A 22,571-nucleotide genomic window follows, 5' to 3' on the forward strand; every position below is an offset into this window, starting at 1 on the left:
CCCTGAACACACTGGTGTTTACACCCTGTCCCACCCTGAACACACTGGGGTTTACACCCTGTCCCACCCTGAACACACTGGGGTTTACAGCCTGTCCCACCCTGAACACACTGGGGTTTACACCCTGTCTCACCCTGAACACACTGGGGTTTACACCCTGTCCCACCCTGAACACACTGGGGTTTACACCCTGTCCCACCCTGAACACACTGGGGTTTACACCCTGAACACACTGGGGTTTACACCCTGTCCCACCCTGAACACACTGGGGTTTACACCCTGAACACACTGGGGTTTACACCCTGAACACACTGGGGTTTACACCCTGTCCCACCCTGAACACACTGGGGTTTACACCCTGTCCCACCCTGAACACACTGGGGTTTACACCCTGAACACACTGGGGTTTACACCCTGTCCCACCCTGAACACACTGGGGTTTACACCCTGTCCCACCCTGAACACACTGGGGTTTAAACCATGTCCCACCCTGAACACACTGGGGTTTACACCCTGTCTCACCCTGAACACACTGGGGTTTACACCCTGTCTCACCCTGAACACACTGGGGTTTACACCCTGTCCCACCCTGAACACACTGGGGTTTACAGCCTGTCCCACCCTGAACACACTGGGGTTTACACCCTGTCTCACCCTGAACACACTGGGGTTTACACCCTGTCCCACCCTGAACACACTGGGGTTTACACCCTGTCCCACCCTGAACACACTGGGGTTTACACCCTGTCCCACCCTGAACACACTGGGGTTTACACGCTGTCCCACCCTGAACACACTGGTGTTTACACCCTGAACACACTGGGGTTTAAACCATGTCCCACCCTGAACACACTGGGGTTTACACCCTGTCCCACACTGAACACACTGGGGTTTACACCCTGTCCCACCCTGAACACACTGGGGTTTACACGCTGTCCCACCCTGAACACACTGGGGTTTACACCCTGTCCCACCCTGAACACACAGGGGTTTACACCCTGTCCCACCCTGAACACACTAGGGTTTACACCCTGAACACACTGGGGTTTACACCCTGTCCCACCCTGAACACACTGGGGTTTACACCATGTCCCAAACTGAACACACTGGGGTTTACACCCTGTCCCACCCTGAACACACTGGGGTTTACACCCTGTCCCACCCTGAACACACTGGGGTTTAAACCATGTCCCACCCTGAACACACTGGGGTTTACACCCTGAACACACTGGGGTTTACACCCTGTCTCACCCTGAACACACTGGGGTTTACACCCTGTCCCACCCTGAACACACTGGGGTTTACACCCTGAACACACTGGGGTTTACACCATGTCCCACCCTGAACACACTGGGGTTTACACCCTGAACACACTGGGGTTTACACCATGTCCCACCCTGAACACACTGGGGTTTACACCCTGAACACACTGGGGTTTACACCATGTCCCACCCTGAACACACTGGGGTTTACACCCTGAACACACTGGGGTTTACACCCTGTCCCACCCTTAAAACACTGGGGTTTACACCCTGAACACACTGGGGTTTACACCCTGAACACACTGGGGTTTACACCATGTCCCACCCTGAACACACTGGGGTTTACACCCTGAACACACTGGGGTTTACACCATGTCCCACCCTGAACACACTGGGGTTTACACCCTGAACACACTGGGGTTTACACCCTGTCCCACCCTGAACACACTGGGGTTGAAACCATGTCCCACCCTGAACACACAGGGCTTTACACCCTGTCCCACCCTGAACACACTGGGGTTTACAGCCTGTCCCACCCTGAACACACTGGGGTTTACACCCTGTCCCACCCTGAACACACTGGGGTTTACACCCTGTCTCACCCTGAGCACACTGGGGTTTACACCCTGAACACACTGGGCTTTACACCCTGTCCCACCCTGAACACACTGGGGTTTACACCCTGTCCCACCCTGAACACACTGGGGTTTAAACCATGTCCCACCCTGAACACACTGGGGTTTACACCCTGTCCCACCCTGAACACACTGAGGTTTACACCCTGTCCCACCCTGAACACACTGGGGTTTACAACCTGTCTCACCCTGAACACACTGGGGTTTACACCCTGAACACACTGGGCTTTACACCCTGTCCCACCCTGAACACACTGGGGTTTACACCCTGTCCCACCCTGAACACACTGGGGTTTACACCCTGTCCCACCCTGAACATATTGGGGTTTACACCCTGAACACACTGGGCTTTACACCCTGTCCCACCCTGAACACACTGGGGTTTACACCCTGTCCCACCCTGAACACACTGGGGTTTACACCCTGTCCCACCCTGAACACACTGGGGTTTACACCCTGAACACACTGGGCTTAACACCCTGTCCCACCCTGAACACACTGGGGTTTAAACCATGTCCCACCCTGAACACACTGGGGTTTACACCCTGTCTCACCCTGAACACACTGGGGTTTATACCCTGTCTCACCCTGAACACACTGGGGTTTACACCCTGTCCCACCCTGAACACACTGGGGTTTACACCCTGTCCCACCCTGAACACACTGGGGTTTAAACCATGTCCCACCCTGAACACACTGGGGTTTACACCCTGTCCCACCCTGAACACACTGGGGATTACACCCTGTCCCACCCTGAACACACTGGGGTTTACACCCTGTCTCACCCTGAACACACTGGGGTTTACACCCTGAACACACTGGGCTTTACACCCTGTCCCACCCTGAACACACTGGGGTTTACACCCTGTCCCACCCTGAACACACTGGGGTTTACACCCTGAACACACTGGGCTTTACACCCTGTCCCACCCTGAACACACTGGGGTTTACACCCTGTCCCACCCTGAACACACTGGGGTTTACAGCCTGTCCCACCCTGAACACACTGGGGTTTACACCCTGTCTCACCCTGAACACACTGGGGTTTACACCCTGTCCCACCCTGAACACACTGGGGTATACACCCTGTCCCACCCTGAACACACTGGGGTTTACACCCTGTCCCACCCTGAACACACTGGGGTTTACACGCTGTCCCACCCTGAACACACTGGGGTTTACACCCTGAACACACTGGGGTTTAAACCATGTCCCACCCTGAACACACTGGGGTTTACACCCTGTCCCACACTGAACACACTGGGGTTTACACCCTGTCCCACCCTGAACACACTGGGGTTTACACGCTGTCCCACCCTGAACACACTGGGGTTTACACCCTGTCCCACCCTGAACACACTGGGGTTTACACCCTGAACACACTGGGGTTTACACCCTGTCCCACCCTGAACACACTGGGGTTTACACCATGTCCCACCCTGAACACACTGGGGTTTACACCCTGTCCCACCCTGAACACACTGGGGTTTACACCCTGTCCCACCCTGAACACACTGGGGTTTAAACCATGTCCCACCCTGAACACACTGGGGTTTACACCCTGAACACACTGGGGTTTACACCCTGTCCCACCCTGAACACACTGGGGTTTACACCCTGTCCCACCCTGAACACACTGGGGTTTACACCCTGAACACACTGGGGTTTACACCATGTCCCACCCTGAACACACTAGGGTTTACACCCTGAACACACTGGGGTTTACACCATGTCCCACCCTGAACACACTGGGGTTTACACCCTGAACACACTGGGGTTTACACCATGTCCCACCCTGAACACACTGGGGTTTACACCCTGAACACACTGGGGTTTACACCCTGTCCCACCCTGAACACACTGGGGTTTACACCCTGAACACACTGGGGTTTACACCCTGAACACACTGGGGTTTACACCATGTCCCACCCTGAACACACTGGGGTTTACACCCTGAACACACTGGGGTTTACACCATGTCCCACCCTGAACACACTGGGGTTTACACCCTGAACACACTGGGGTTTACACCCTGTCCCACCCTGAACACACTGGGGTTTAAACCATGTCCCACCCTGAACACACAGGGCTTTACACCCTGTCCCACCCTGAACACACTGGGGTTTACAGCCTGTCCCACCCTGAATACACTGGGGTTTACACCCTGTCCCACCCTGAACACACTGGGGTTTACACCCTGTCTCACCCTGAGCACACTGGGGTTTACACCCTGAACACACTGGGCTTTACACCCTGTCCCACCCTGAACACACTGGGGTTTACACCCTGTCCCACCCTGAACACACTGGGGTTTAAACCATGTCCCACCCTGAACACACTGGTGTTTACACCCTGTCCCACCATGAACACACTGAGGTTTACACCCTGTCCCACCCTGAACACACTGGGGTTTACACCCTGTCTCACCCTGAACACACTGGGGTTTACACCCTGAACACACTGGGCTTTACACCCTGTCCCACCCTGAACACACTGGGGTTTACACCCTGTCCCACCCTGAACACACTGGGGTTTACACCCTGTCCCACCCTGAACATATTGGGGTTTACACCCTGAACACACTGGGCTTTACACCCTGTCCCACCCTGAACACACTGGGGTTTACACCCTGTCCCACCCTGAACACACTGGGGTTTACACCCTGTCCCACCCTGAACACACTGGGGTTTACACCCTGAACACACTGGGCTTTACACCCTGTTCCACCCTGAACACACTGGGGTTTAAACCATGTCCCACCCTGAACACACTGGGGTTTACACCCTGTCTCACCCTGAACACACTGGGGTTTATACCCTGTCTCACCCTGAACACACTGGTGTTTACACCCTGTCCCACCCTGAACACACTGGGGTTTACACCCTGTCCCACCCTGAACACACTGGGGTTTACAGCCTGTCCCACCCTGAACACACTGGGGTTTACACCCTGTCTCACCCTGAACACACTGGGGTTTACACCCTGTCCCACCCTGAACACACTGGGGTTTACACCCTGTCCCACCCTGAACACACTGGGGTTTACACCCTGAACACACTGGGGTTTACACCCTGTCCCACCCTGAACACACTGGGGTTTACACCCTGAACACACTGGGGTTTACACCCTGAACACACTGGGGTTTACACTCTGTCCCACCCTGAACACACTGGGGTTTACACCCTGTCCCACCCTGAACACACTGGGGTTTACACCCTGAACACACTGGGGTTTACACCCTGTCCCACCCTGAACACACTGGGGTTTACACCCTGTCCCACCCTGAACACACTGGGGTTTAAACCATGTCCCACCCTGAACACACTGGGGTTTACACCCTGTCTCACCCTGAACACACTGGGGTTTACACCCTGTCTCACCCTGAACACACTGGGGTTTACACCCTGTCCCACCCTGAACACACTGGGGTTTACAGCCTGTCCCACCCTGAACACACTGGGGTTTACACCCTGTCTCACCCTGAACACACTGGGGTTTACACCCTGTCCCACCCTGAACACACTGGGGTTTACACCCTGTCCCACCCTGAACACACTGGGGTTTATACCCTGTCCCACCCTGAACACACTGGGGTTTACACGCTGTCCCACCCTGAACACACTGGTGTTTACACCCTGAACACACTGGGGTTTAAACCATGTCCCACCCTGAACACACTGGGGTTTACACCCTGTCCCACACTGAACACACTGGGGTTTACACCCTGTCCCACCCTGAACACACTGGGGTTTACACGCTGTCCCACCCTGAACACACTGGGGTTTACACCCTGTCCCACCCTGAACACACAGGGGTTTACACCCTGTCCCACCCTGAACACACTAGGGTTTACACCCTGAACACACTGGGGTTTACACCCTGTCCCACCCTGAACACACTGGGGTTTACACCATGTCCCAAACTGAACACACTGGGGTTTACACCCTGTCCCACCCTGAACACACTGGGGTTTACACCCTGTCCCACCCTGAACACACTGGGGTTTAAACCATGTCCCACCCTGAACACACTGGGGTTTACACCCTGAACACACTGGGGTTTACACCCTGTCTCACCCTGAACACACTGGGGTTTACACCCTGTCCCACCCTGAACACACTGGGGTTTACACCCTGAACACACTGGGGTTTACACCATGTCCCACCCTGAACACACTGGGGTTTACACCCTGAACACACTGGGGTTTACACCATGTCCCACCCTGAACACACTGGGGTTTACACCCTGAACACACTGGGGTTTACACCATGTCCCACCCTGAACACACTGGGGTTTACACCCTGAACACACTGGGGTTTACACCCTGTCCCACCCTTAAAACACTGGGGTTTACACCCTGAACACACTGGGGTTTACACCCTGAACACACTGGGGTTTACACCATGTCCCACCCTGAACACACTGGGGTTTACACCCTGAACACACTGGGGTTTACACCATGTCCCACCCTGAACACACTGGGGTTTACACCCTGAACACACTGGGGTTTACACCCTGTCCCACCCTGAACACACTGGGGTTTAAACAATGTCCCACCCTGAACACACAGGGCTTTACACCCTGTCCCACCCTGAACACACTGGGGTTTACAGCCTGTCCCACCCTGAACACACTGGGGTTTACACCCTGTCCCACCCTGAACACACTGGGGTTTACACCCTGTCTCACCCTGAGCACACTGGGGTTTACACCCTGAACACACTGGGCTTTACACCCTGTCCCACCCTGAACACACTGGGGTTTACACCCTGTCCCACCCTGAACACACTGGGGTTTAAACCATGTCCCACCCTGAACACACTGGGGTTTACACCCTGTCCCACCCTGAACACACTGAGGTTTACACCCTGTCCCACCCTGAACACACTGGGGTTTACACCCTGTCTCACCCTGAACACACTGGGGTTTACACCCTGAACACACTGGGCTTTACACCCTGTCCCACCCTGAACACACTGGGGTTTACACCCTGTCCCACCCTGAACACACTGGGGTTTACACCCTGTCCCACCCTGAACATATTGGGGTTTACACCCTGAACACACTGGGCTTTACACCATGTCCCACCCTGAACACACTGGGGTTTACACCCTGTCCCACCCTGAACACACTGGGGTTTACACCCTGTCCCACCCTGAACACACTGGGGTTTACACCCTGAACACACTGGGCTTTACACCCTGTCCCACCCTGAACACACTGGGGTTTAAACCATGTCCCACCCTGAACACACTGGGGTTTACACCCTGTCTCACCCTGAACACACTGGGGTTTATACCCTGTCTCACCCTGAACACACTGGGGTTTACACCCTGTCCCACCCTGAACACACTGGGGTTTACACCCTGTCCCACCCTGAACACACTGGGGTTTAAACCATGTCCCACCCTGAACACACTGGGGTTTACACCCTGTCCCACCCTGAACACACTGGGGATTACACCCTGTCCCACCCTGAACACACTGGGGTTTACACCCTGTCTCACCCTGAACACACTGGGGTTTACACCCTGAACACACTGGGCTTTACACCCTGTCCCACCCTGAACACACTGGGGTTTACACCCTGTCCCACCCTGAACACACTGGGGTTTACACCCTGAACACACTGGGCTTTACACCCTGTCCCACCCTGAACACACTGGGGTTTACACCCTGTCCCACCCTGAACACACTGGGGTTTACACCCTGTCCCACCCTGAACACACTGGGGTTTACACCCTGAACACACTGGGCTTTACACCCTGTCCCACCCTGAACACACTGGGGTTTACACCCTGAACACACTGGGCTTTACACCCTGTCCCACCCTGAACACACTGGGGTTTAAACCATGTCCCACCCTGAACACACTGGGGTTTACACCCTGTCCCACCCGGAACACACTGGGGTTTACACCCTGTCCCACCCGGAACACACTGGGGTTTACACCCTGTCTCACCCTGAACAAACTGGGGTTTAAACCATGTCCCACCCTGAACACACTGGGGTTTACACCCTGTCTCACCCTGAACACACTAGGGTTTAAACCATGTCCCACCCTGAACACACTGGGGTTTAAACCATGTCCCACCCTGAACACACTGGGTTTTACACCCTGAACACACTGGGGTTTACACCCTGGCCCACCCTGAACACACTGGGGTTTACACCCTGTCTCACCCTGAACACACTGGGGTTTACACCCTGTCCCACCCTGAACACACTGGGGTTTACACCCTGTCCCACCCTGAACACACTGGGGTTTACAGCCTGTCCCACCCTGAACACACTGGGGTTTACACCCTGTCTCACCCTGAACACACTGGGGTTTACACCCTGTCCCACCCTGAACACACTGGGGTTTACACCCTGTCCCACCCTGAACACACTGGGGTTTACACCCTGAACACAGTGGGGTTTACACCCTGAACACACTGGGGTTTACACCCTGTCCCACCCTGAACACACTGGGGTTTGCACCCTGTCCCACCCTGAACACACTGGGGTTTACACCCTGAACACACTGGGGTTTACACCCTGTCCCACCCTGAACACACTGGGGTTTACACCCTGTCCCACCCTGAACACACTGGGGTTTAAACCATGTCCCACCCTGAACACACTGGGGTTTACACCCTGTCTCACCCTGAACACACTGGGGTTTACACCCTGTCCCACCCTGAACACACTGGGGTATACACCCTGTCCCACCCTGAACACACTGGGGTTTACAGCCTGTCCCACCCTGAACACACTGGGGTTTACACCCTGTCTCACCCTGAACACACTGGGGTTTACACCCTGTCCCACCCTGAACACACTGGGGTTTACACCCTGTCCCACCCTGAACACACTGGGGTTTACACCCTGTCCCACCCTGAACACAATGGGGTTTACACGCTGTCCCACCCTGAACACACTGGGGTTTACACCCTGAACACACTGGGGTTTAAACCATGTCCCACCCTGAACACACTGGGGTTTACACCCTGTCCCACACTGAACACACTGGGGTTTACACCCTGTCCCACCCTGAACACACTGGGGTTTACACGCTGTCCCACCCTGAACACACTGGGGTTTACACCCTGTCCCACCCTGAACACACTGGGGTTTACACCCTGAACACACTGGGGTTTACACCCTGTCCCACCCTGAACACACTGGGGTTTACACCATGTCCCACCCTGAACACACTGGGGTTTACACCCTGTCCCACCCTGAACACACTCGGGTTTACACCCTGTCCCACCCTGAACACACTGGGGTTTAAACCATGTCCCACCCTGAACACACTGGGGTTTACACCCTGAACACACTGGGGTTTACACCCTGTCCCACCCTGAACACACTGGGGTTTACACCCTGTCCCACCCTGAACACACTGGGGTTTACACCCTGAACACACTGGGGTTTACACCATGTCCCACCCTGAACACACTGGGGTTTACACCCTGAACACACTGGGGTTTACACCATGTCCCACCCTGAACACACTGGGGTTTACACCCTGAACACACTGGGGTTTACACCATGTCCTACCCTGAACACACTGGGGTTTACACCCTGAACACACTGGGGTTTACACCCTGTCCAACCCTGAACACACTGGGGTTAACACCCTGAACACACTGGGGTTTACACCCTGAACACACTGGGGTTTACACCATGTCCCACCCTGAACACACTGGGGTTTACACCCTGAACACACTGGGGTTTACACCATGTCCCACCCTGAACACACTGGGGTTTACACCCTGTCCCACCCTGAACACACTGGGGTTTAAACCATGTCCCACCCTGAACACACTGGGGTTTACACCCTGAACACACTGGGGTTTACACCCTGAACACACTGGGGTTTACACCATGTCCCACCCTGAACACACTGGGGTTTACACCCTGAACACACTGGGGTTTACACCATGTCCCACCCTGAACACACTGGGGTTTACACCCTGTCCCACCCTGAACACACTGGGGTTTACACCCTGAACACACTGCTGTTTACACCATGTCCCACCCTGAACACACTGGGGTTTGCACCCTGAACACACTGGGGTTTACCCCATGTCCCACCCTGAACACACTGGGGTTTACACCCTGAACACACTGGGGTTTACACCTTGTCCCACCCTGAACACACTGGGGTTTACACCCTGTCCCACCCTGAACACACTGGGGTTTAAACCATGTCCCACCCTGAACACACTGGGGTTTACACCATGTCCCACCCTGAACACACTGGGGTTTACACCCTGAACACACTGGGGTTTACACCATGTCCCACCCTGAACACACTGGGGTTTACACCCTGAACACACTGGGGTTTACACCATGTCCCACCCTGAACACACTGGGGTTTACACCCTGAACACACTGGGGTTTACACCCTGTCACACCCTTAAAACACTGGGGTTTACACCCTGAACACACTGGGGTTTACACCCTGAACACACTGGGGTTTACACCATGTCCCACCCTGAACACACTGGGGTTTACACCCTGAACACACTGGGGTTTACACCATGTCCCACCCTGAACACACTGGGGTTTACACCCTGAACACACTGGGGTTTACACCCTGTCCCACCCTGAACACACTGGGGTTTAAACCATGTCCCACCCTGAACACACTGGGGTTTACACCCTGTCCCACCCTGAACACACTGGGGTTTACAGCCTGTCCCACCCTGAACACACTGGGGTTTACACCCTGTCCCACCCTGAACACACTGGGGTTTACACCCTGTCTCACCCTGAGCACACTGGGGTTTACACCCTGAACACACTGGGCTTTACACCCTGTCCCACCCTGAACACACTGGGGTTTACACCCTGTCCCACCCTGAACACACTGGGGTTTAAACCATGTCCCACCCTGAACACACTGGGGTTTACACCCTGTCCCACCCTGAACACACTGAGGTTTACACCCTGTCCCACCCTGAACACACTGGGGTTTACACCCTGTCTCACCCTGAACACACTGGGGTTTACACCCTGAACACACTGGGCTTTACACCCTGTCCCACCCTGAACACACTGGGGTTTACACCCTGTCCCACCCTGAACACACTGGGGTTTACACCCTGTCCCACCCTGAACATATTGGGGTTTACACCCTGAACACACTGGGTTTTACACCCTGTCCCACCCTGAACACACTGGGGTTTACACCCTGTCCCACCCTGAACACACTGGGGTTTACACCCTGTCCCACCCTGAACACACTGGGGTTTACACCCTGAACACACTGGGCTTTACACCCTGTCCCACCCTGAACACACTGGGGTTTAAACCATGTCCCACCCTGAACACACTGGGGTTTACACCCTGTCTCACCCTGAACACACTGGGGTTTATACCCTGTCTCACCCTGAACACACTGGGGTTTACACCCTGTCCCACCCTGAACACACTGGGGTTTACACCCTGTCCCACCCTGAACACACTGGGGTTTAAACCATGTCCCACCCTGAACACACTGGGATTTACACCCTGTCCCACCCTGAACACACTGGGGATTACACCCTGTCCCACCCTGAACACACTGGGGTTTACACCCTGTCTCACCCTGAACACACTGGGGTTTACACCCTGAACACACTGGGCTTTACACCCTGTCCCACCCTGAACACACTGGGGTTTACACCCTGTCCCACCCTGAACACACTGGGGTTTACACCCTGTCCCACCCTGAACACACTGGGGTTTACACCCTGAACACACTGGGCTTTACACCCTGTCCCACCCTGAACACACTGGGGTTTAAACCATGTCCCACCCTGAACACACTGGGGTTTACACCCTGTCCCACCCGGAACACACTGGCGTTTACACCCTGTCCCACCCGGAACACACTGGGGTTTACACCCTGTCTCACCCTGAACAAACTGGGGTTTAAACCATGTCCCACCCTGAACACACTGGGGTTTACACCCTGTCTCACCCTGAACACACTAGGGTTTAAACCATGTCCCACCCTGAACACACTGGGGTTTAAACCATGTCCCACCCTGAACACACTGGGGTTTACACCCTGGCCCACCCTGAACACACTGGGGTTTACACCCTGTCTCACCCTGAACACACTGGGGTTTACACCCTGTCCCACCCTGAACACACTGGGGTTTACACCCTGTCCCACCCTGAACACACTGGGGTTTACAGCCTGTCCCACCCTGAACACACTGGGGTTTACACCCTGTCTCACCCTGAACACACTGGGGTTTACACCCTGTCCCACCCTGAACACACTGGGGTTTACACCCTGTCCCACCCTGAACACACTGGGGTTGACACCCTGAACACACTGGGGTTTACACCCTGTCCCACCCTGAACACACTGGGGTTTACACCCTGAACACACTGGGGTTTACACCCTGAACACACTGGGGTTTACACCCTGTCCCACCCTGAACACACTGGGGTTTGCACCCTGTCCCACCCTGAACACACTGGGGTTTACACCCTGAACACACTGGGGTTTACACCCCGTCCCACCCTGAACACACTGGGGTTTACACCCTGTCCCACCCTGAACACACTGGGGTTTAAACCATGTCCCACCCTGAACACACTGGGGTTTACACCCTGTCTCACCCTGAACACACTGGGGTTTACACCCTGTCCCACCCTGAACACACTGGGGTATACACCCTGTCCCACCCTGAACACACTGGGGTTTACAGCCTGTCCCACCCTGAACACACTGGGGTTTACACCCTGTCTCACCCTGAACACACTGGGGTTTACACCCTGTCCCACCCTGAACACACTGGGGTTTACACCCTGTCCCACCCTGAACACACTGGGGTTTACACCCTGTCCCACCCTGAACACAATGGGGTTTACACGCTGTCCCACCCTGAACACACTGGGGTTTACACCCTGAACACATTGGGGTTTAAACCATGTCCCACCCTGAACACACTGGGGTTTACACCCTGTCCCACACTGAACACACTGGGGTTTACACCCTGTCCCACCCTGAACACACTGGGGTTTACACGCTGTCCCACCCTGAACACACTGGGGTTTACACCCTGTCCCACCCTGAACACACTGGGGTTTACACCCTGAACACACTGGGGTTTACACCCTGTCCCACCCTGAACACACTGGGGTTTACACCATGTCCCACCCTGAACACACTGGGGTTTACACCCTGTCCCACCCTGAACACACTCGGGTTTACACCCTGTCCCACCCTGAACACACTGGGGTTTAAACCATGTCCCACCCTGAACACACTGGGGTTTACACCCTGAACACACTGGGGTTTACACCCTGTCCCACCCTGAACACACTGGGGTTTACACCCTGTCCCACCCTGAACACACTGGGGTTTACACCCTGAACACACTGGGGTTTACACCATGTCCCACCCTGAACACACTGGGGTTTACACCCTGAACACACTGGGGTTTACACCATGTCCCACCCTGAACACACTGGGGTTTACACCCTGAACACACTGGGGTTTACACCATGTCCCACCCTGAACACACTGGGGTTTACACCCTGAACACACTGGGGTTTACACCCTGTCCCACCCTGAACACACTGGGGTTTACACCCTGTCCCACCCTGAACACACTGGGGTTTACACCCTGTCCCACCCTGAACACAATGGGGTTTACACGCTGTCCCACCCTGAACACACTGGGGTTTACACCCTGAACACACTGGGGTTTAAACCATGTCCCACCCTGAACACACTGGGGTTTACACCCTGTCCCACACTGAACACACTGGGGTTTACACCCTGTCCCACCCTGAACACACTGGGGTTTACACGCTGTCCCACCCTGAACACACTGGGGTTTACACCCTGTCCCACCCTGAACACACTGGGGTTTACACCCTGAACACACTGGGGTTTACACCCTGTCCCACCCTGAACACACTGGGGTTTACACCATGTCCCACCCTGAACACACTGGGGTTTACACCCTGTCCCACCCTGAACACACTCGGGTTTACACCCTGTCCCACCCTGAACACACTGGGGTTTAAACCATGTCCCACCCTGAACACACTGGGGTTTACACCCTGAACACACTGGGGTTTACACCCTGTCCCACCCTGAACACACTGGGGTTTACACCCTGTCCCACCCTGAACACACTGGGGTTTACACCCTGAACACACTGGGGTTTACACCATGTCCCACCCTGAACACACTGGGGTTTACACCCTGAACACACTGGGGTTTACACCATGTCCCACCCTGAACACACTGGGGTTTACACCCTGAACACACTGGGGTTTACACCATGTCCCACCCTGAACACACTGGGGTTTACACCCTGAACACACTGGGGTTTACACCCTGTCCCACCCTGAACACACTGGGGTTAACACCCTGAACACACTGGGGTTTACACCCTGAACACACTGGGGTTTACACCATGTCCCACCCTGAACACACTGGGGTTTACACCCTGAACACACTGGGGTTTACACCATGTCCCACCCTGAACACACTGGGGTTTACACCCTGTCCCACCCTGAACACACTGGGGTTTAAACCATGTCCCACCCTGAACACACTGGGGTTTACACCCTGAACACACTGGGGTTTACACCCTGAACACACTGGGGTTTACACCATGTCCCACCCTGAACACACTGGGGTTTACACCCTGAACACACTGGGGTTTACACCATGTCCCACCCTGAACACACTGGGGTTTACACCCTGTCCCACCCTGAACACACTGGGGTTTACACCCTGAACACACTGGTGTTTACACCATGTCCCACCCTGAACACACTGGGGTTTGCACCCTGAACACACTGGGGTTTACCCCATGTCCCACCCTGAACACACTGGGGTTTACACCCTGAACACACTGGGGTTTACACCTTGTCCCACCCTGAACACACTGGGGTTTACACCCTGTCCCACCCTGAACACACTGGGGTTTAAACCATGTCCCACCCTGAACACACTGGGGTTTACACCCTGTCTCACCCTGAACACACTGGGGTTTACACCCTGTCCCACCCTGAACACACTGGGGTTTAAACCATGTCCCACCCTGAACACACTGGGGTTTACACCCTGTCTCACCCTGAACACACTGGGGTTTACACCCTGTCCCACCCTGAACACACTGGGGTTTACACCCTGTCCCACCCTGAACACACTGGGGTTTAAACCATGTCCCACCCTGAACACACTGGGGTTTACACCCTGTCTCACCCTGAACACACTGGGGTTTACACCCTGTCCCACCCTGAACACACTGGGGTTTACACCCTGTCCCACCCTGAACACACTGGGGTTTACACCCTGTCCCACACTGAACACACTGGGGTTTACACCCTGTCCCACCCTGAACACACTGGGGTTTACACGCTGTCCCACCCTGAACACACTGGGGTTTACACCCTGTCCCACCCTGAACACACTGGGGTTTACACCCTGAACACACTGGGGTTTACACCCTGTCCCACCCTGAACACACTGGGGTTTACACCATGTCCCACCCTGAACACACTGGGGTTTACACCCTGTCCCACCCTGAACACACTCGGGTTTACACCCTGTCCCACCCTGAACACACTGGGGTTTAAACCATGTCCCACCCTGAACACACTGGGGTTTACACCCTGAACACACTGGGGTTTACACCCTGTCCCACCCTGAACACACTGGGGTTTACACCCTGTCCCACCCTGAACACACTGGGGTTTACACCCTGAACACACTGGGGTTTACACCATGTCCCACCCTGAACACACTGGGGTTTACACCCTGAACACACTGGGGTTTACACCATGTCCCACCCTGAACACACTGGGGTTTACACCCTGAACACACTGGGGTTTACACCATGTCCTACCCTGAACACACTGGGGTTTACACCCTGAACACACTGGGGTTTACACCCTGTCCCACCCTGAACACACTGGGGTTAACACCCTGAACACACTGGGGTTTACACCCTGAACACACTGGGGTTTACACCATGTCCCACCCTGAACACACTGGGGTTTACACCCTGAACACACTGGGGTTTACACCATGTCCCACCCTGAACACACTGGGGTTTACACCCTGTCCCACCCTGAACACACTGGGGTTTAAACCATGTCCCACCCTGAACACACTGGGGTTTACACCCTGAACACACTGGGGTTTACACCCTGAACACACTGGGGTTTACACCATGTCCCACCCTGAACACACTGGGGTTTACACCCTGAACACACTGGGGTTTACACCATGTCCCACCCTGAACACACTGGGGTTTACACCCTGTCCCACCCTGAACACACTGGGGTTTACACCCTGAACACACTGGTGTTTACACCATGTCCCACCCTGAACACACTGGGGTTTGCACCCTGAACACACTGGGGTTTACCCCATGTCCCACCCTGAACACACTGGGGTTTACACCCTGAACACACTGGGGTTTACACCTTGTCCCACCCTGAACACACTGGGGTTTACACCCTGTCCCACCCTGAACACACTGGGGTTTAAACCATGTCCCACCCTGAACACACTGGGGTTTACACCATGTCCCACCCTGAACACACTGGGGTTTACACCCTGAACACACTGGGGTTTACACCATGTCCCACCCTGAACACACTGGGGTTTACACCCTGAACACACTGGGGTTTACACCATGTCCCACCCTGAACACACTGGGGTTTACACCCTGAACACACTGGGGTTTACACCCTGTCACACCCTTAAAACACTGGGGTTTACACCCTGAACACACTGGGGTTTACACCCTGAACACACTGGGGTTTACACCATGTCCCACCCTGAACACACTGGGGTTTACACCCTGAACACACTGGGGTTTACACCATGTCCCACCCTGAACACACTGGGGTTTACACCCTGAACACACTGGGGTTTACACCCTGTCCCACCCTGAACACACTGGGGTTTAAACCATGTCCCACCCTGAACACACTGGGGTTTACACCCTGTCCCACCCTGAACACACTGGGGTTTACAGCCTGTCCCACCCTGAACACACTGGGGTTTACACCCTGTCCCACCCTGAACACACTGGGGTTTACACCCTGTCTCACCCTGAGCACACTGGGGTTTACACCCTGAACACACTGGGCTTTACACCCTGTCCCACCCTGAACACACTGGGGTTTACACCCTGTCCCACCCTGAACACACTGGGGTTTAAACCATGTCCCACCCTGAACACACTGGGGTTTACACCCTGTCCCACCCTGAACACACTGAGGTTTACACCCTGTCCCACCCTGAACACACTGGGGTTTACACCCTGTCTCACCCTGAACACACTGGGGTTTACACCCTGAACACACTGGGGTTTACACCATGTCCCACCCTGAACACACTGGGGTTTACACCCTGTCCCACCCTGAACACACTGGGGTTTAAACCATGTCCCACCCTGAACACACTGGGGTTTACACCCTGAACACACTGGGGTTTACACCCTGAACACACTGGGGTTTACACCATGTCCCACCCTGAACACACTGGGGTTTACACCCTGAACACACTGGGGTTTACACCATGTCCCACCCTGAACACACTGGGGTTTACACCCTGTCCCACCCTGAACACACTGGGGTTTACACCCTGAACACACTGGTGTTTACACCATGTCCCACCCTGAACACACTGGGGTTTGCACCCTGAACACACTGGGGTTTACCCCATGTCCCACCCTGAACACACTGGGGTTTACACCCTGAACACACTGGGGTTTACACCTTGTCCCACCCTGAACACACTGGGGTTTACACCCTGTCCCACCCTGAACACACTGGGGTTTAAACCATGTCCCACCCTGAACACACTGGGGTTTACACCCTGTCTCACCCTGAACACACTGGGGTTTACACCCTGTCCCACCCTGAACACACTGGGGTTTACACCCTGTCCCACCCTGAACACACTGGGGTTTACACCCTGTCCCACCCTGAACACACTGGGGTTTACACGCTGTCCCACCCTGAACACACTGGGGTTTACACCCTGAACACACTGGGGTTTAAACCATGTCCCACCCTGAACACACTGGGGTTTACACCCTGTCCCACACTGAACACACTGGGGTTTACACCCTGTCCCACCCTGAACACACTAGGGTTTACACGCTGTCCCACCCTGAACACACTGGGGTTTACACCCTGTCCCACCCTGAACACACTGGGGTTTACACCCTGTCCCACCCTGAACACACTGGGGTTTACACCCTGAACACACTGGGGTTTACAGCCTGTCCCACCCTGAACACACTGGGGTTTACACCATGTCCCACCCTGAACACACTGGGGTTGACACCCTGTCCCACCCTGAACACACTGGGGTTTACACCCTGTCCCACCCTGAACACACTGGGGTTTAAACCATGTCCCACCCTGAACACACTGGGGTTTACACCCTGAACACACTGGGGTTTACACCCTGTCCCACCCTGAACACACTGGGGTTTACACCCTGTCCCACCCTGAACACACTGGGGTTTACACCCTGAACACACTGGGGTTTACACCATGTCCCACCCTGAACACACTGGGGTTTACACCCTGAACACACTGGGGTTTACACCATGTCCCACCCTGAACACACTGGGGTTTACACCCTGAACACACTGGGGTTTACACCATGTCCCACCCTGAACACACTGGGGTTTACACCCTGAACACACTGGGGTTTACACCCTTTCCCACCCTGAACACACTGGGGTTTACACCCTGAACACACTGGGGTTTACACCCTGAACACACTGGGGTTTACACCCTGTCCCACCCTGAACACACTGGGGTTTACACCCTGAACACACTGGGGTTTACACCCTGAACACACTGGGGTTTACACCCTGTCCCACCCTGAACACACTGGGGTTTACACCCTGAACACACTGGGGTTTACACCCTGTCCCACCCTGAACACACTGGGGTTTACACCCTGAACACACTGGGGTTTACACCCTGAACACACTGGGGTTTACACCCTGTCCCACCCGGAACACACTGGGGTTTACACCCTGAACACACTGGGGTTTACACCCTGAACACACTGGGGTTTACACCATGTCCCACCCTGAACACACTGGGGTTTACACCCTGAACACACTGGGGTTTACACCATGTCCCACCCTGAACACACTGGGGTTTACACCCTGAACACACTGGGGTTTATACCCTGTCCCACCCTGAACACACTGGGGTTTACAACCTGAACACACTGGGGTTTACACCCTGAACACACTGGGGTTTACACCATGTCCCACCCTGAACACACTGGGGTTTAAACCATGTCCCACCCTGAACACACTGGGGTTTACACCCTGAACACACTGGGGTTGACACCCTGAACACACTGGGGTTTACACCATGTCCCACCCTGAACACACTGGGGTTTACACCCTGAACACACTGGGGTTTACACCATGTCCCACCCTGAACACACTGGGGTTTACACCCTGTCCCACCCTGAACACACTGGGGTTTACACCCTGAACACATTGGGGTTTACACCATGTCCCACCCTGAACACACTGGGGTTTACACCCTGAACACACTGGGGTTTACACCATGTCCCACCCTGAACACACTGGGGTTTACACCATGTCCCACCCTGAACACACTGGGGTTTACACCCTGTCCCACCCTGAACACACTGGGGTTTACACCCTGAACACACTGTGGTTTACACCATGTCCCACCCTGAACACACTGGGGTTTACACCCTGTCCAACCCTGAACACACTGGGGTTTACACCATGTCCCACCCTGAACACACTGGGGTTTACACTCTGTCCAACCCTGAACACACTGGGGTTTACACCCTGAACACACTGGGGTTTACACCATGTCCCACCCTGAACACACTGGGGTTTACACCCTGAACACACTGGGGTTTACCCCATGTACCACCCTGAACACACTGGGGTTTACACCCTGAACACACTGGGGTTTACACCATGTCCCACACTGAACACACTGGGGTTTACACCCTGTCCCACACTGAACACACTGGGGTTTACACCATGTCCCACCCTGAACACACTGGGGTTTACACCCTGTCCCACCCTGAACACACTGGGGTTTACACCATGTCCCACCCTGAACACACTGGGGTTTACACCCTGAACACACTGGGGTTTACACCATGTCCCACCCTGAACACACTGGGGTTTACACACTGAACACACTGGGGTTTACACCATGTCCCACACTGAACACACTGGGGTTTACACCATGTCCCACCCTGAACACACTGGGGTTTACACCCTGAACACACTGGGGTTTACACCCTGTCCCACCCTGAACACACTGGGGTTTACACCCTGAACACACTGGGGTTTACACCATGTCCCACCCTGAACACACTGGGGTTTACACCCTGAACACTCTGGGGTTTACACCCTGTCCCACCCTGAACACACTGGGGTTTAAACCATGTCCCACCCTGAACACACAGGGCTTTACACCCTGTCCCACCCTGAACACACTGGGGTTTACAGCCTGTCCCACCCTGAACACACTGGGGTTTACACCCTGTCCCACCCTGAACACACTGGGGTTTACACCCTGTCTCACCCTGAGCACACTGGGGTTTACACCCTGAACACACTGGGCTTTACACCCTGTCCCACCCTGAACACACTGGGGTTTACACCCTGTCCCACCCTGAACACACTGGGGTTTAAACCATGTCCCACCCTGAACACACTGGGGTTTACACCCTGTCCCACCATGAACACACTGAGGTTTACACCCTGTCCCACCCTGAACACACTGGGGTTTACACCCTGTCTCACCCTGAACACACTGGGGTTTACACCCTGAACACACTGGGCTTTACACCCTGTCCCACCCTGAACACACTGGGGTTTACACCCTGTCCCACCCTGAACACACTGGGGTTTACACCCTGTCCCACCCTGAACATATTGGGGTTTACACCCTGAACACACTGGGCTTTACACCCTGTCCCACCCTGAACACACTGGGGTTTACACCCTGTCCCACCCTGAACACACTGGGGTTTACACCCTGTCCCACCCTGAACACACTGGGGTTTACACCCTGAACACACTGGGCTTTACACCCTGTCCCACCCTGAACACACTGGGGTTTAAACCATGTCCCACCCTGAACACACTGGGGTTTACACCCTGTCTCACCCTGAACACACTGGGGTTTATACCCTGTCTCACCCTGAACACACTGGTGTTTACACCCTGTCCCACCCTGAACACACTGGGGTTTACACCCTGTCCCACCCTGAACACACTGGGGTTTACAGCCTGTCCCACCCTGAACACACTGGGGTTTACACCCTGTCTCACCCTGAACACACTGGGGTTTACACCCTGTCCCACCCTTAACACACTGGGGTTTACACCCTGTCCCACCCTGAACACACTGGGGTTTACACCCTGAACACACTGGGGTTTACACCCTGTCCCACCCTGAACACACTGGGGTTTACACCCTGAACACACTGGGGTTTACACCCTGAACACACTGGGGTTTACACCCTGTCCCACCCTGAACACACTGGGGTTTACACCCTGTCCCACCCTGAACACACTGGGGTTTACACCCTGAACACACTGGGGTTTACACCCTGTCCCACCCTGAACACACTGGGGTTTACACCCTGTCCCACCCTGAACACACTGGGGTTTAAACCATGTCCCACCCTGAACACACTGGGGTTTACACCCTGTCTCACCCTGAACACACTGGGGTTTACACCCTGTCTCACCCTGAACACACTGGGGTTTACACCCTGTCCCACCCTGAACACACTGGGGTTTACAGCCTGTCCCACCCTGAACACACTGGGTTTACACCCTGTCTCACCCTGAACACACTGGGGTTTACACCCTGTCCCACCCTGAACACACTGGGGTTTACACCCTGTCCCACCCTGAACACACTGGGGTTTACACCCTGTCCCACCCTGAACACACTGGGGTTTACACGCTGTCCCACCCTGAACACACTGGTGTTTACACCCTGAACACACTGGGGTTTAAACCATGTTCCACCCTGAACACACTGGGGTTTACACCCTGTCCCACACTGAACACACTGGGGTTTACACCCTGTCCCACCCTGAACACACTGGGGTTTACACGCTGTCCCACCCTGAACACACTGGGGTTTACACCCTGTCCCACCCTGAACACACAGGGGTTTACACCCTGTCCCACCCTGAACACACTAGGGTTTACACCCTGAACACACTGGGGTTTACACCCTGTCCCACCCTGAACACACTGGGGTTTACACCATGTCCCAAACTGAACACACTGGGGTTTACACCCTGTCCCACCCTGAACACACTGGGGTTTACACCCTGTCCCACCCTGAACACACTGGGGTTTAAACCATGTCCCACCCTGAACACACTGGGGTTTACACCCTGAACACACTGGGGTTTACACCCTGTCTCACCCTGAACACACTGGGGTTTACACCCTGTCCCACCCTGAACACACTGGGGTTTACACCCTGAACACACTGGGGTTTACACCATGTCCCACCCTGAACACACTGGGGTTTACACTCTGAACACACTGGGGTTTACACCATGTCCCACCCTGAACACACTGGGGTTTACACCCTGAACACACTGGGGTTTACACCATGTCCCACCCTGAACACACTGGGGTTTACA

The sequence above is a fragment of the Scyliorhinus torazame genome, chromosome 3 (genome assembly GCF_047496885.1).
Source record: "Scyliorhinus torazame isolate Kashiwa2021f chromosome 3, sScyTor2.1, whole genome shotgun sequence".
NCBI classification, from domain to species: domain Eukaryota; kingdom Metazoa; phylum Chordata; class Chondrichthyes; order Carcharhiniformes; family Scyliorhinidae; genus Scyliorhinus; species Scyliorhinus torazame.